Source organism: Cupressus sempervirens, chromosome 7 (assembly GCF_028749045.1).
Source record: "Cupressus sempervirens isolate cs-2001-9-10 chromosome 7, ASM2874904v1, whole genome shotgun sequence".
In the NCBI taxonomy this organism is placed as follows: Eukaryota; Viridiplantae; Streptophyta; class Pinopsida; order Cupressales; family Cupressaceae; genus Cupressus; species Cupressus sempervirens.
Genome location: NC_143124.1, coordinates 393,328,636 through 393,343,333, shown reverse-complemented (window position 1 = coordinate 393,343,333; position 14,698 = coordinate 393,328,636).

The following is a 14,698-nucleotide window of genomic DNA, read 5'->3' as shown; positions in this document are numbered from 1 at the left end:
TGGTCAACACATTTGATGCATAGCTCTATCTTTGCTTAGATAGCCCCAGCTAGGGGAATAACCCCCAATTTACCTCTTAGATACTCATGAGCATCCTTAGGTAAAAGACTTAATGAAAATATTAACTATTTTCTCCTTAATTTTTACATACTTGAGTCTTACTTCTTTAGCTTGAACTAGTTCCCTTAAGTAATGATACTTGATAGAAATATTCTTGGTCTTTATGTGCATCACTGGGATCTATGATATATTTATAGCACTTGTGTTGTTAAAACAAATAACAAATAGATTAGTGGTCTCTTCCTTCATCCCTTTCAACAATTTCTTGATCCACACAATTCTAGAATAATTAACTGCTATTGCTACATATTAAACTTCTATTGTTGATTATGAAATGCAGTTTTCCTTTTTGCTTGTTCATGAAACCAATTTCTTTTCAAGAAAGAAAGGTCCACCACTTGTAACCTTTCTATCATCAATATTTCTTTCCCAATTATCATATGTGTACACTTTTAGTTCAAACTTATCATTCTTTTTGTAATATAGTCCATAATCCCTTGTTCCTTTTAGATATCTTAGTATTCTTTTCACTTTCATAATGTGATTCTCCTTAGGATTTGTAGAAAATATTGCAACAATCCCAACAACTAATGTGATATCTAGTCTACTATTTACAACATATTATAGCTTTCCAATCATTGATATATACAATATTTGGTTCTCATTAGTAGAATAATTATTTTTAGAAAGCTTATGTCCACTAGCCATAGGCATGTTGACTGGTTTGGAATCTTCCACACTAAATGTTTTTAGTATCTCCTTGATATATTTAGATTTGGTAATGTATATACCTTTCTTCATCTAATATAATTATAAGCCAAGAAATAATTTTATTTCCCCAAATATGGACATTTTAAATCCTTTGGCACCTCATTAGCAAATGAATTACATAATGCATATTGTCTTCCAATTTATATTTTTGCTAATAGTATTCCTTTAACACCTATGGTTTTCAAATACAGATTACTATTATTGTTGGTTCTTGCAAAATAAATCTTTACCAAATATTTATAAAGCCTTTCATACCATGCTCTAGGGGCTTGTTTCAGTCCATATAATGCTTTGTGTAGTTTATATACCATGTCCTTGTTCTTGAGATAAATAAATCCTTCTAGTTGTTCAATGTAAACTTCTTCTTCTAGTATTTCATTTAGAAATGTAGATTTGATGTCCATTTTATAAACTTTATATTCTTGGTATGAACAAAATGTAAGTTGTGTTCTAACCACTTTCCAATATTGCAACTAGGGAAAATGTCTCTCCATAGTCAATGCCTTCTTCTAATGTATATCTTTTGCATACCAATCTAGCTTTGTTCCTTGTGACTTCTCCTTTTTCATTCATCTTGTTTCTAAATACCCACTTTTTTCCAATAATATTCTTTTCCTTTGGTCAAGGTACTAGTGACCATCTTTTATTATTCTCTATTTGTTCAATTTCTTGATTGATTACTTGAATCCAATCTTCATTATCCATAACACTTTCACTATTTTAGGTTTTAACTCACAAAGTAAACATTGTCACTTCTTAGTTCTTTCCTTGCCATAACTCTAGAGTCTCTTTTTCCAATGATTTGTTTAGGTACATTATGTCTTCCCACATATTTTGCTAATGTAGGCTTTTTCCTTCTTTCTTCTTCTTTAGGTCCATCTTGAAAATTTATTTCAAGTTCATTTTTTATCTTTATTTATGTTTGTGGTTTCTCAACATTGACTTCCTAGTGTTTGGTAACTTCTTCTTGTATTTTGACATCATTCTGCTAACACTTGACACCTATAGTCTGTTTCTCAACAACCCATTGGTACAACTCAACATTCATGATTTATTATTTCTTGGTAGCCTTTTTCTCTGGCTCATGTAAGGTGCAAGGAACAGCTTCATTGTCATATATGAATTTGTTGTATTCTTCATGTTCCTTTTTGCATTCTACTTCATTTTTTTTACATATTCATTAACTTTCACATTTGCACTTTCTACAACTTTATTAGTGATAGAATTCAAACACTTATAAGATTTACTCTTATTGGAATATCCTACGATTATGCCTTCATCACTTTTAGCATCAAAATTTACATTTCTTTTTTTCTTTAATATAATATTCTCTTCCAAAGACTTTAAAATATTTTACATTTTGTGCATATCCATACCATAACTCAAAGGGTCTAACATTTGTACCTTTCTTCACTTGTACTCGATTCAAGGTATACAATAATTTACTTACAACTTATCTCTAGCATTTATGTGATACATTCTTCTCCATCATCAAATTTCTAGCTCAATCCATGATGAATTTGTTCCTTCTTTCAACTATTCCATTCTATGGATGGGTTGTCTGTGCTTATATATGTCTCTTGATTCCTCTATTATTGTAGAATATGTTGAGTTAATTAGAGGAAAACTCTCCCTCTTTGTCAAATCTCATGTGATTTAGACTTTTACTTGTTTCCTTTTCAAATCTTTCCAAATACCACTTCAACAATTGGAAACCATCATATTTTTCTTTAAGAAACATCACAATCATCATTCTAGAGTAATCATCAAAAAATAGAATAAAATTTTTATCACCATAGTAGCTTTGCACTCCAATAGTTCCTCAAAGGTCAGTATGAACCTAAAATATCATTGGATGAGTAGGTTTTTCTCTAGAAACTAGACTTTGTTTTTTTACCCAACTGACATTGTTTACACATAGCATTATCAGGTTTCTTTAATTTTGGTAATCATCTTACTCTTTCCATCAAGTATTAATTCTTACCAAATTATCAAAGTTCACATGACATAATCTCTTATGCCATACCCATATATCATCAAATTGTTCAAACAAGAAACTCTCCTTAGATAAATATAGATAGAACAAGTTATCTCTAGTCTGTTCTACACTTCTAGTTAGTTCAATAGCAACATCAAATGTATTGGCCTATTTTTTGATGTAATTCAACTATGTATCTTGATTTGTTTAACTGCATCACACTCAACAAGTTATGGTTAAGTAATCCAACCCAATTAACATTATTACACTTGGTCTTATCAATTAGTTTAATTGACCCTTTACCTTTCATAAGGTGCATCATTATCAAAATTTACACAACTACCTTTATATATTTCCAAGATTTCAAGCTTACTTTTATCGCTAATCATGTGATGTGAAACGCCACTATCAATTATCCATCTATCACCTTTACTCATGTATGAAATTAATGCGCTTTTCTCATCTTCACTAGAATCATCTTTCATAGAAATATAGACAAATTCTTCATCGTTACAATCAAACTCATTGTTAGTTTCTTCTTTAGCAATTTAACAAGATTTCTTACCTTTGTCTTTGTAGTCCTTATTTCTTATATTGTCTCTGTCATCTCTTCTACCTTTATACTTTCTTTTCTTTCTTCCATCCTTATATTCTATGTCACAACACCTTGCAACAATGTGACCAAATTTGTTACATTAAAAATTTGTTATAAGAAGTTTACCCTTGAATTCCCCTTTACCTCTTGGAAGTCTTCTAGATATTAATTCTTCAAGCTCATCATGATGATCATTAGAGATATCACTATCACTATTCACATATTTTCCTTTTTCTTTCTTTCGAAAAACTAATTGAGATTTAAAAGCCAATTCAATAGTACTAGAAGTAAAAATATCAAAGTTTGACAATTAAAAAACAACTAATCCTTCCAAAGTTAGATTATTAACATGGATACATCTCAGTTATTTTATTGCAAAAACTCTAATAGCATAAATATGAAGTAAGGTTCTCAGTACCTTGCTAATCAAACTTTCATCACCAATCTCTCCATTGGATCCTCCTATATCATTTACCACCTCTTTGACTTATCCACAATATTGAGAAATAGTTTCACCTTCTATCATTCTCATCTCATCAAACTTACCTCTCAAGCTTTCTGGCTTTTCTTTTAAAACATTTTTGTCTCCTCCATAGATAGTTTGTAGTGTATCTCACATTTTCTTCACAGTAGTGCTCTCCTTCATGTCATCAAACTTAATATAGCTTATGGCTGATACAATCTCCAACATTACATTATTGTGTTCTTGCTTCTCTTTCATCTATTGAGTTGTCAGAGGTCTTTGTATCTCTACATATGAATTTTCCACATAGTGTATTTCTCATTTTCCAATTCCTACTAGATGCAACTTCATTAGACTCTACCAAGTAGGGAAGTTCCCCTTGTTCAACCTTGATACCTCATTTTTATACATCTTGATCTTTAGCTTCAAGTACCTTCAACATTTTTTTTACAAGCACCAATTGTCTGATACAGATTGCTAGAATGATTTCTAATAACTAAACGAAATATTTTGGGGGGGGGGGGGGGGGGGGGATGTGTGGGGGGGGGGGAGGGGGGGTTGAATTAGCTATTATAAGGTCCAAATGTACCAATTCAACTTTTAAGTACTTCAAATACTTCATATCTAATCATTAAATAGCTTAGTTTCTATAAAAAATAAACAAAAACTTAAAATTTTTTGTACACTATCCTTGTAGTAATAAACTTTATGAAATATAAAAAATTACTAGTAAAAAATTTCAAATAACATCCACACAAGTATGACATAAGGATTTAATGTGAAAATCAAATTTGGAAAAAAAAACCAATAATATGCTACCAATTTTTCACTTTTATAAAGTGAGCTCTATGAGTAGCCAACCTTATTAAAGGTTACAAAATACACAATTAAATGTGACATTATTAAAGTATTTAATTACCCTGTTGTCTGGTTAGAGGAATTTAGAACAATTCATTAGATTGTCACCTTGATTAAAGGATTTACAAATGACTATTCGGTCAACCTTGATTAAAAGATTTTAATGCTAATGCAATGGTTAGAAAGTAACAATTGGTTCATATGAATCAGTAAAATTTATATTGCAAATATAGATCACAATGTAGCTCATATGCTGATTTACTGACTAACCTTCATTATCATCATTGTCTTTGATTTGCTTGGAAATCCTTCAAGTGATCACACTTCACCTCTTCATCACTCTTCTCAACCTCTTACTTAAGTTCATCAGTCAATAACATCAACAAACATCTACTTTTCCAACCTTATTAGGTTACCCTTATACCATTTTAAATAGGTAGCTCTTATATTTCTCTGTTTAAACATAACCATAGATTTTAGGGTTTTGTCAAATTAATTGAATCGTTCCATCATTTCATTTCCTCCTTTCTCTTCTAGAAACTACTCGAAAAATATCTTTTAATTCATGCCTAGAAACACTCAAACTTGGTTTCCCTTGAATTAAATGGTCCAAGTCATCCATCATTATCTTCAACACATGTTAAATATTCCAAGAATTCAATTGTGTTGGATGGAAATCAAGATTTGTTCACAAACAGTCAAATGTTGCTAATCAACCAAAATTGTCCTTTGATACTCCATCATCACTCAATTACTTGTTCAATGCTAAATTTTCTATTCAACATACTTTTTGATACTAGGTCGATACTGATGCTTGACCAACACTGTATTCTACTTGACTTGTACTATTGCACAGTCAAAACTAACATCACTTGACATACATTTCTAATTATTTAATCTTTTATTCTTTTTAATATTCAAGGCTATACATTTGGTCTTCTCTTGATTATTAATCTAGGCTTCAATACAACTTTCTTCTCCATTAAGGCTATTTTTAAACAATCACAAATTATCTTGTCAAGGTCTAACTAATTGAGTACCCATTGTAGTTCCCCATTACTTAACCTTTCGAATAAGTCCTTTTGTTATCAGTTTTTCTCAAATCATCTTCATCAATCCATTTGTATAGCAATCTTTTTATCTACATAATTTTTTATGCACCTTTTCAAATAATTTTAATTTTAAGAATTTGCACTTTTAAAAATCTGCATTGAAATATTTATTCTTTTCAAACATTTTCACTTTTTCCTCTTACATGATTTTTAATAATTCACTCCAATTTATGATTTTATTTACCTTTACTTTTTTTTTTTATTAAACCTTTAGTCAAACTTAAGTAATTATTATTATTTTTTATTTTTTACTTTTTTTTTTAAATAAATAAAGTAAGGGACATAATAACTTTTAGGAAAGATGTATTTTTAATACTTTAAAAATATATCATATTTTTTTTTTTCTAGAAAAGTGAAGTTAGAGTTTGACTTAATTATAATTTTTTAAATTAAAATTATGAAACTTCATATATCTATATATACATATAAATAGGGAGATATTTTATTTCTCACTCAAATAATTTAATCTTCAAATGTATTTAATTAAGGAGATTTTCCTTTGATCTACTAGTTTGATAACTATGTCTACATTGATTTGAGCAATTAAATTAAATAACTTAAACTATCTATTAGCAAGAATAGTCCACCAAGATAACTGAGTGGGGTGGGCCAGGGTGGGGGGGTGTGGAATCAGTTATGCAACAATTAAAACATTTATCTTCTTTAAACAAACTTAACCATTCAACCAAAGTAAACAACAACCATACAAAGATGCACATAGACAATTACAAGAGGTTTGTTGACTAGGGAAACCCTTGATTAGAGAGAAAACCACGGTGGGAATGATGCCCACAAGATGATGTGCTAATATATGTATTCCTTGTAGAGGATGGACCCTATTAGGAGTCTATTACAATATTTAGTACATATGAGCCCTTGTTAGGAGACTTCAAATCCATATTAGGAGATTCAAACACTATTAGGATTTGTAGTACAATGCATGCAAGATGAGCCCACTGCCCAAACATGCAATTTGAACTACAAGAAGAGCTCACTGCTCAAACAAATAATTTGCCATTATGTTCCTCTTTCCTTTGTTATGTTAATTGAACCAATCATTGTTAGACCTTGTAGACTAGGTTATGAACCTTGAATCCAAATATTAAACCTTGGATCACTTAGCATAACCTTCGTAATGAAGTTTAGTTCACTTCTACTTTGCTCTGCTCAACTTTGCATTGTGCTCTTGTGCTGCTTACAAAATATTTATTCATGTCCATATCATGATAAAGGAAAATGTACTTCCTTTATGCCGAGTCCATAAAAAAATTTCCTATGTCAGCTATTAGACCTTCTCAATTAACCATTATAGGACCACATTAAGAACAAGTTATACTTAGCAATAACACTAATCTTCTACCTTGCAACTTCAATATCTTTTTGTGCACATAATATTATGACGAGAAAACTTAGCAATGAAATCGCCAACATGTATTCTTCACATCCTCAACCAAGATTCTCAAAATAAAAAATCTGCTAAGAGATATAACAAGTTTACCAAGACATGTCTATGTAAACTCTATCTTAGAACAGACATCACCAAAACATTCATAACTTCTTCTAGATTTATAATTTCTTCTTCCAATATTAACAACATATACTAGATACTCAAAAATCTCTTCCATAACCTTGAATAGTTAGAATACTCAACTAGCTATCCATACCAACTTGATCTTTCTGTTGTTCTTCTGTAAGATACCACAAAAAACTATTATGTTGACATTAATGACAAACTCAGTCATGAATGTAAAATATCATCATAGTAATATATCTACAATACTCCCCCATAGGAATATCATCAGAATTCATGCTTTCAACAATCTCCCCCTTTGGCATTGATGGCAACATAGATGAAAAACATCTAGTTCCAAGAATACCAACAAAAGACTATTCATCTTACTTTTCAAATCTTCTTCATTAATCATTCTCCCCCATTGATATACCTTAATGTGTTTTCTGTCAAATTATCATACATCTTTCAAACATGTTATTCTTTCTCATGATCTTCTCATGATTTTTTTATGCCGAACTTCTCCCCCATTGACATCAATGTCAAAGGTTTCATCAAACATAAAACTCCGCAACAACTGATTCTTACTAGCTCAAGTGTCCAAAAACATTATTCAAAACAACATCAACAAGAGTCCTGGATGACTTTGTCCATCACAGATACTCCCCGATATAGGAAACATCAGCATTTAGTCCAAATGAACAATTTTGCTCTATTACACTGGACTGATGCACCCTTGCATCACTTACTCTAATGTAGGAAGGAACATAACCCCTAACCTACCTTGAAAATACTCAAAAGTGTTATTGGAAATAGGCTTAGTGAATATATTTGCAATCTACTCTTTTGTGCTTAGATATGCCTATCTAATTTCCTTTTCTGCAACTTTCTCTCTCAACATGTGATACCTAATAAAAATGTGCTTAGTCTTCAAATGAAATGCTAGATTCTTAGGCATATTTACCATGTTTGTGTTGTCACAATGTATTACAATAGGTTCATTGATTTATATCCTTATATCTTTCACCATCTACATCATCCAAACAACTTAATTATAATTATTTTCTATATCGCAATATATATATTCCTCTTCTACTATAATTCACGATGTACAATCCTACTTCTTGCTTAAGCAAGAAACCAATCTTCCTCCAAGAAAGAAGGCTCCACCACCAATGCCTTTTCTATAATCCATGCTTCCTACCCAATCAACATCAGTATAAGCACTTAGAGTAAAATCATTAGATCTATCATACCACAATCCTAACTCAGATGTTCCTTTTAGATATCTAAATATCCTTTTGACTACTACATAATTTTCTTCTCTGGGATCAGCTTGGAATCTTGTAATAATTCCAACTACATTTTCTATGTCTGACCTTTTGTGAGTCAAATATTACAATCCTCCAATCATAGATCTGTACTTCTTCTACTCAATAGTAGGTGTCTCATCTTTTGTAGATAACTTGTGTCTAGTCACCATAGGCTTTCCAATGGATTTTCATGTTTCCAAACCTTTTCAGTAAATCCTTCAAATACTTAGTATGAGAAATAAAGGTTCCTTCTTCATTTTGTACAATTTTCAATCCTAGAAAATATTTCATTTCTCCTATCATACTCATCTCAAATTCTTTCTTCATTTATTTTGCAAACTTCTTACTTTCCTCATCATTTCCTCCAAATATGATATCATCAACAAATATAAACAAAATCATCAAACCATCATCAATTTCTTTCCAATATAGATTATTATTTGCCATACCTTTGTAATATCCAAGATTTTTCAAATGCTTGTCCAACCTTGCATACCAAGTTCTGGGTGCTTGCTTCAAGCCATATAATGCTTTCTTGAGTTTGTATACTACATCCTTATCATTTGTCAAAGGAGAACCTTTAGGTTACTCTATGTACACTTCTTCAAGTTCTCCATTTAGAAATAATGACTTGATATCCATTTGATACACTTTGAATTTCTTTTGTGCTACATAGGCTAAGAATAATCTTACTACTTCTATTCTAGCCATTGGAGCATAGGTCTCATCATAGTCTATTCCTTATTGTTGTGAGTAACCTTTGCATACCAATCTTTCCTTGTTCCTTACAACTTCACATTGCTCATTCATCTTGTTTCTGAATACCCATTTAGTTCTTATCACATTCTTGTCTACTAGTCTGGGGACCAATTTCCATGTCTCATTCTTTATTATTTGATCCAATTCCTCTTTATAGCTTGTTTCAAATAATCATCTTTACATGCTTCATCTTCATTCTTAGGTTTAACTTGAGATATCAAACATAATTCTTCATTGACTTTACTTCTTTTCATAACACCTTTATCTCTTCTTCCAATGATCTTCTTGGATGGGTGATTTTTCATCATATTCTTTCCTGAAGTATGATTTTTATATCTTAGATCTTGGCTCTACTAAAGGTTCTGAGCTTTCTTCTTCCCTCAGCCCTCCTTCATTCTACAAATCATTATTAGTCTCAAGAAATATGCCATCATTCCTTGGCTTAGTAACAACATCATCATCTAAATTGTAATCAACTATTCTCTCTTGTATCCTAAATTTCTCATCAATGCTTACATTTTCACTTTCCATAATAGTCTTAGCTCTCAGATTATAGCATCTATAAGATTTTATTTTCAATGAATAACCAAGAAACATACCTTCATCACTTCTAGCATCAAACTTACCAATATCCTCATCTCTTTTGATATAACACTTACTTCCAAAGATTTTGAAATACTTAATTGTAGGTGAGTGACCAAACCATAGTTCGTAAGGGGTCTTGTTTATGTCTTTCCTAACTTGCACTCTGTTCATACTGTAGACTATTGTGTTCACAACTTCTTTCAAAAATATCTTGGATACATCATTCTTAGCTAATATCACTCTTGTTTCTTATGTAATTGATCTATTCCTTCTCTCTACAATGCCATTATATTTAGGGGTTCTCAGAGTTGATAACTATCTTTTGATTCCATTTTCTTCACAAAACTTGTTAAACTCATTTGAAGTAAATACTCCTCTATCTGATATTAAACATATAATCTTCATGCCAGATTCATTCTCAACTCTATTCTTGAATATCTTAAACTTATCAAATGCCTCAGATTTCTCTTTAAGAAATGCAACCCACATCATTCTAGAAAGGTCATCAACTAGAGTCATAAAATACCTTTCACCATAGAATCCTTTAGTCTTTGTAGGACCTCTAATATTTGTGTGTACAATCTCTAATTTTTTTGTAGTAGTAAACTTGTTATAGGGGAAAGAAGTTCTATTATGCTTTTCCAACATACATTCCTTTCAGGTTGTGTTAGTAGGCTTTACAATCTTAGGCAAATCTCTAACTACAAACATACTACTAGTCTTCACAATACAATCAAATTTTATATGACAAAATCTATTATGCCAGAACCAACTCTCATCTACCTTTGCAACCAAACATGTTATTTCAGTAGGATTCAAGTGAAATACATTAATTCTAGATCTGATTCCTATTCCAATTACCTTTCCATCTTTGTCTCTAATCATGCATGTCTTCTTTGTGAACTACAACTAATAACCTTTGTTCACTAGTTGTCCAACACTCAAAATGTTGTGCTTCAAACTATAAACAAAAATATACATCCTCGGTCTTAGTTTTACCATCAAGAGTTATAGATCCAATATCTCTAACTTGGCATGTTGCATTGTTTCCAACTCTGACAATGCCTCCATTCTTACTTTTGAAGTCAACAAACTTGTTCATATCATCAGTCATGATTTGAACATCTACTTGCTAGATTATGGCCGACATTTTATAACCCTAAAGCGGTTTAATACTTGTATAAAAGGGTTTAGGGTTGGGTATTTTTCATTATGTTGTGATGTGAAATTGGTTCTTGCGGTGATATTGAGCTATAAGGGGATTACGGATTGTAATAAGATCAAACTTGCTGTTTGGTGGACGTAGCCCAAGGATTGGGTGAACCACATTAAATCTTGGTGCCTTGTGTTCATTTCTGTGTGATCTATTATTTTCTATTATTGGTTACCTTTGCATGTAGTTTTTATTTCCGTTTGTGGTTTATCCTAACACTATTGTCAATTATCCAATCAGATTTCTTTTCAACCTATGAGACCAATGCTACTTTTTTCAAACTTTCTTCTTTGATTTCCACATATCCAATTTCATCATCACTGGCACTTATTGCTTGTTCATCATAATCATTTCCTTCATTTGCATACAAACACTCTCTATGTTTTCTAGGTTTGAAATTTCCTTTATGGTTTTTCTCTCTATTATGGTCAATACTCCAGACTTTTCAAGCTCATTCTTAACTACATCAAGTCTTCCAAGAAATGTCTCCTTTGTGAAATCTTTGGTACAAGATATCAACATCTATATAATTTGAACTATTGGCTTAAATGGTGGTGTTAATCTCTTCAATATACTGCATATCAACTCATCATCTTCTTTGGTTCCTCCTTGAAATCTAATACCTATAGTAATCAATAATATTTTTCTTACAAATGTTCTTATAGATTCATCTTACATTATTTTAGCATCTTGAAATGCACAAATCCAACTTTGTAGCCTCAATTTATTAGAATGTTCATCACCTTCAAAAATATTTTCGAAAGCTTTCCAAATCAAATGTGATGTAGGAAGTGATTTTACTTGATTGTATTCAATTTTAGGAAGTGTAGTCAATAATGCTTCTCTAGCTCTAATGTCACACATAAAAAGATCTCTTTCTGTATTGGTACAAGTTTCCAAACCCTTTTCAGCAATGATTGTCTTCACTGATTTTTTCAAGATCCAATATCTCAAAGCCATACACAACATATGTGTCTTCATCTTTTCCTTCCAGCTATCATAATTTTTTGCATCAAAATCCAAACTATCTTTCTTGAACATGCTCACCACAGATCTCCCAAATTTGTAAAACTTTATCGTCAAGGACATGATGCTCTAATACCAATTGTTAGAAACAAGATAGTCCACCAAGATAACTGAGAAGGGGGAGGGGGGGTGAATCAATTATCCAACAATTAAAACATTTATCTTCTTAAAAAAAACTTAAACCATTCAACAAAAGTATACAACAACCATACAAAGATGCACATACACAATTACACTAGATTTGTTGAATAGGGAAACCCTTAATTAGAGGGAAAACCTTGGTTGGAATGATGCCCACAAGATGATGTAATAATATAAATATTCCTTGTTAGAGGATGGACCCTATTAGGAGTCTATTACAACATTTAGCACATATGAGTCCCTATTAGGAGACTTTGAATCCCTGTTAGGATATTCCGTCCATGTTAGGAGTTGTGCCAACCTTGTAGTAAAATGTATGCAAGATCAGCCCACTAGCCAAACATGTTATTTCAACTACAAGAAGAGCTCACTACTCAAACAAGTAATTTACTATTATTTTCCTCATTCCTTTGTTCTCTTAACTAAACCAATCACTATTAGACCTTGTGGACTAGGTTACAAACCTCGAATCAAAATATCAAACCTCAAATCACTCAGCAAAACCTTGACAATGAAGTTTCCTTCACTTCTGCTTTTCTCTGCTCAACTTCACATTATGCCTTTGTGCTACTTACAAAATTCTTATTCATGTCCATATCATGATAAAGGAAAATTTACTTCCTTTATATCGTGTCCATAAAACAATTCCCCAAGTCAACTGTTAGACATTCTCAATTAATCAGTATAGGACCACATTAAGAACAAATTATACTTTGTGATAGCATTAATCTTCCACCTTGCAACTTAAATATCTATCTATACACATATTGTGAAATGTGTATGAATTAGTAGATGTAAATAGTAGTTTTTTTGTGTGATTAGTTAGGTTTTTCTACTTCATTCCTTTGCATTTTGGAAAATTTTTTGTTTCCTCACTATTGCTAGTTTGAACCAGATAGTTTTTGAAGATGGAGTCAAAACTCACCTTTCCACTATGGTATCTATGTAGTTTCTTTGAATATGTGAGATGACTCCTTGTACTATAAGTGTGAAATACCTTATAACTTGGAAAACATGTTTGACATTTTTACTATGATGCCCTAGGCAAGCCAAATGAACATGGTTAGGGATCATAGTGATTGAAATAACATTTGATGGGATTGAGTGCATTGGTTTCTTCAAAAGAAGTGGATGGATAGGAAGATATCAGGGCTAATAAGTCCCATGCCCAAGAAGAAGTCATGGTTACATGTTTTCATAGGGATTTAGAAGAACCATTGTGAATAGTGTCAGTACATTGGTGAAACCCTTAATTCTAGGCCTAGATATAGCAACCCACTTTACAAACATGTTAGGGAAGTGAGACTAGGTGAATCTCAAAGGTCTTCAAAAATGGTATTGGGATATGAATTTATTTTCAACCTTTTAAAGACATTTTCTAACTTTTGTCAAAAGGTGAGTTTGGTGGCCTAATTTTTTGTATCCCTATTAGCCCAATTTGGAGTGATTACCTTAAATCAATAGATATTTCTATGGATTTTTTGTTGATGAGCATTGGAATGGTCATGTGCACTAGAAACAAAGCCCTCTATCAATTGTTGGGAAGTTTTTATCATGAGTGGATCAGGTTGTGTGGGTGATCCAGTAAAGCTTTAAGGAGAATTGATAGGGATGAGTCAATTTCTTCATTGGTGTAGACAAGTTGAAGGAGGGAAGGATGGGAAAGGTGTGTTAGAAAGGCCAAAGTTGTCATTGCACCAAAATATTGACCTATCAGTGCCTAGTACAACCAATACTCTAATAGAATTATAGGAGGTGGTTAAGCCATGTTGTGAATATTGCTAGGGATATTGGCCCACTACCAACAATATGCCTCTCATCATCACTTTTTGTGGCTTGCATGATTCAAACCTATGAGAAAGCTTTGATACCAATTATTTGAAAGCCTAGAGTTTCCATTGCATGAAAATATTGACATATCAATGCTCGATACAACTAATAGTCTTATAAAACTGTAGGAGGTAGTTAAGTCATGTCATGAATCCTACAAGGGATGCTAGCTGACTTCCAAAAATGTGATCTTTCTAGGATAGGGTTAGTGGAAGAACCCTAATAGGTTAGAAAGTGGCCTAGAGAAGATCCTAAAATAAGTTAGCATTAAGGAGCAAGACTTTTTCTTATATCAGAGTGTTATCAAAGCCACACAATATTTGGGCTTGTGGATAGATGTTTTAGATTATAGAAGAATCAGTAGGTGAGATGATATTGGTGACTAATGAAGAGTTAGACAAAGATATGGGTGAGAAAAAGAAGAGAAATAGAGTCCTTGAAGAAGCCCTAGAAGAAATGAGGATTAAGTTAGAAGAAGGCATTG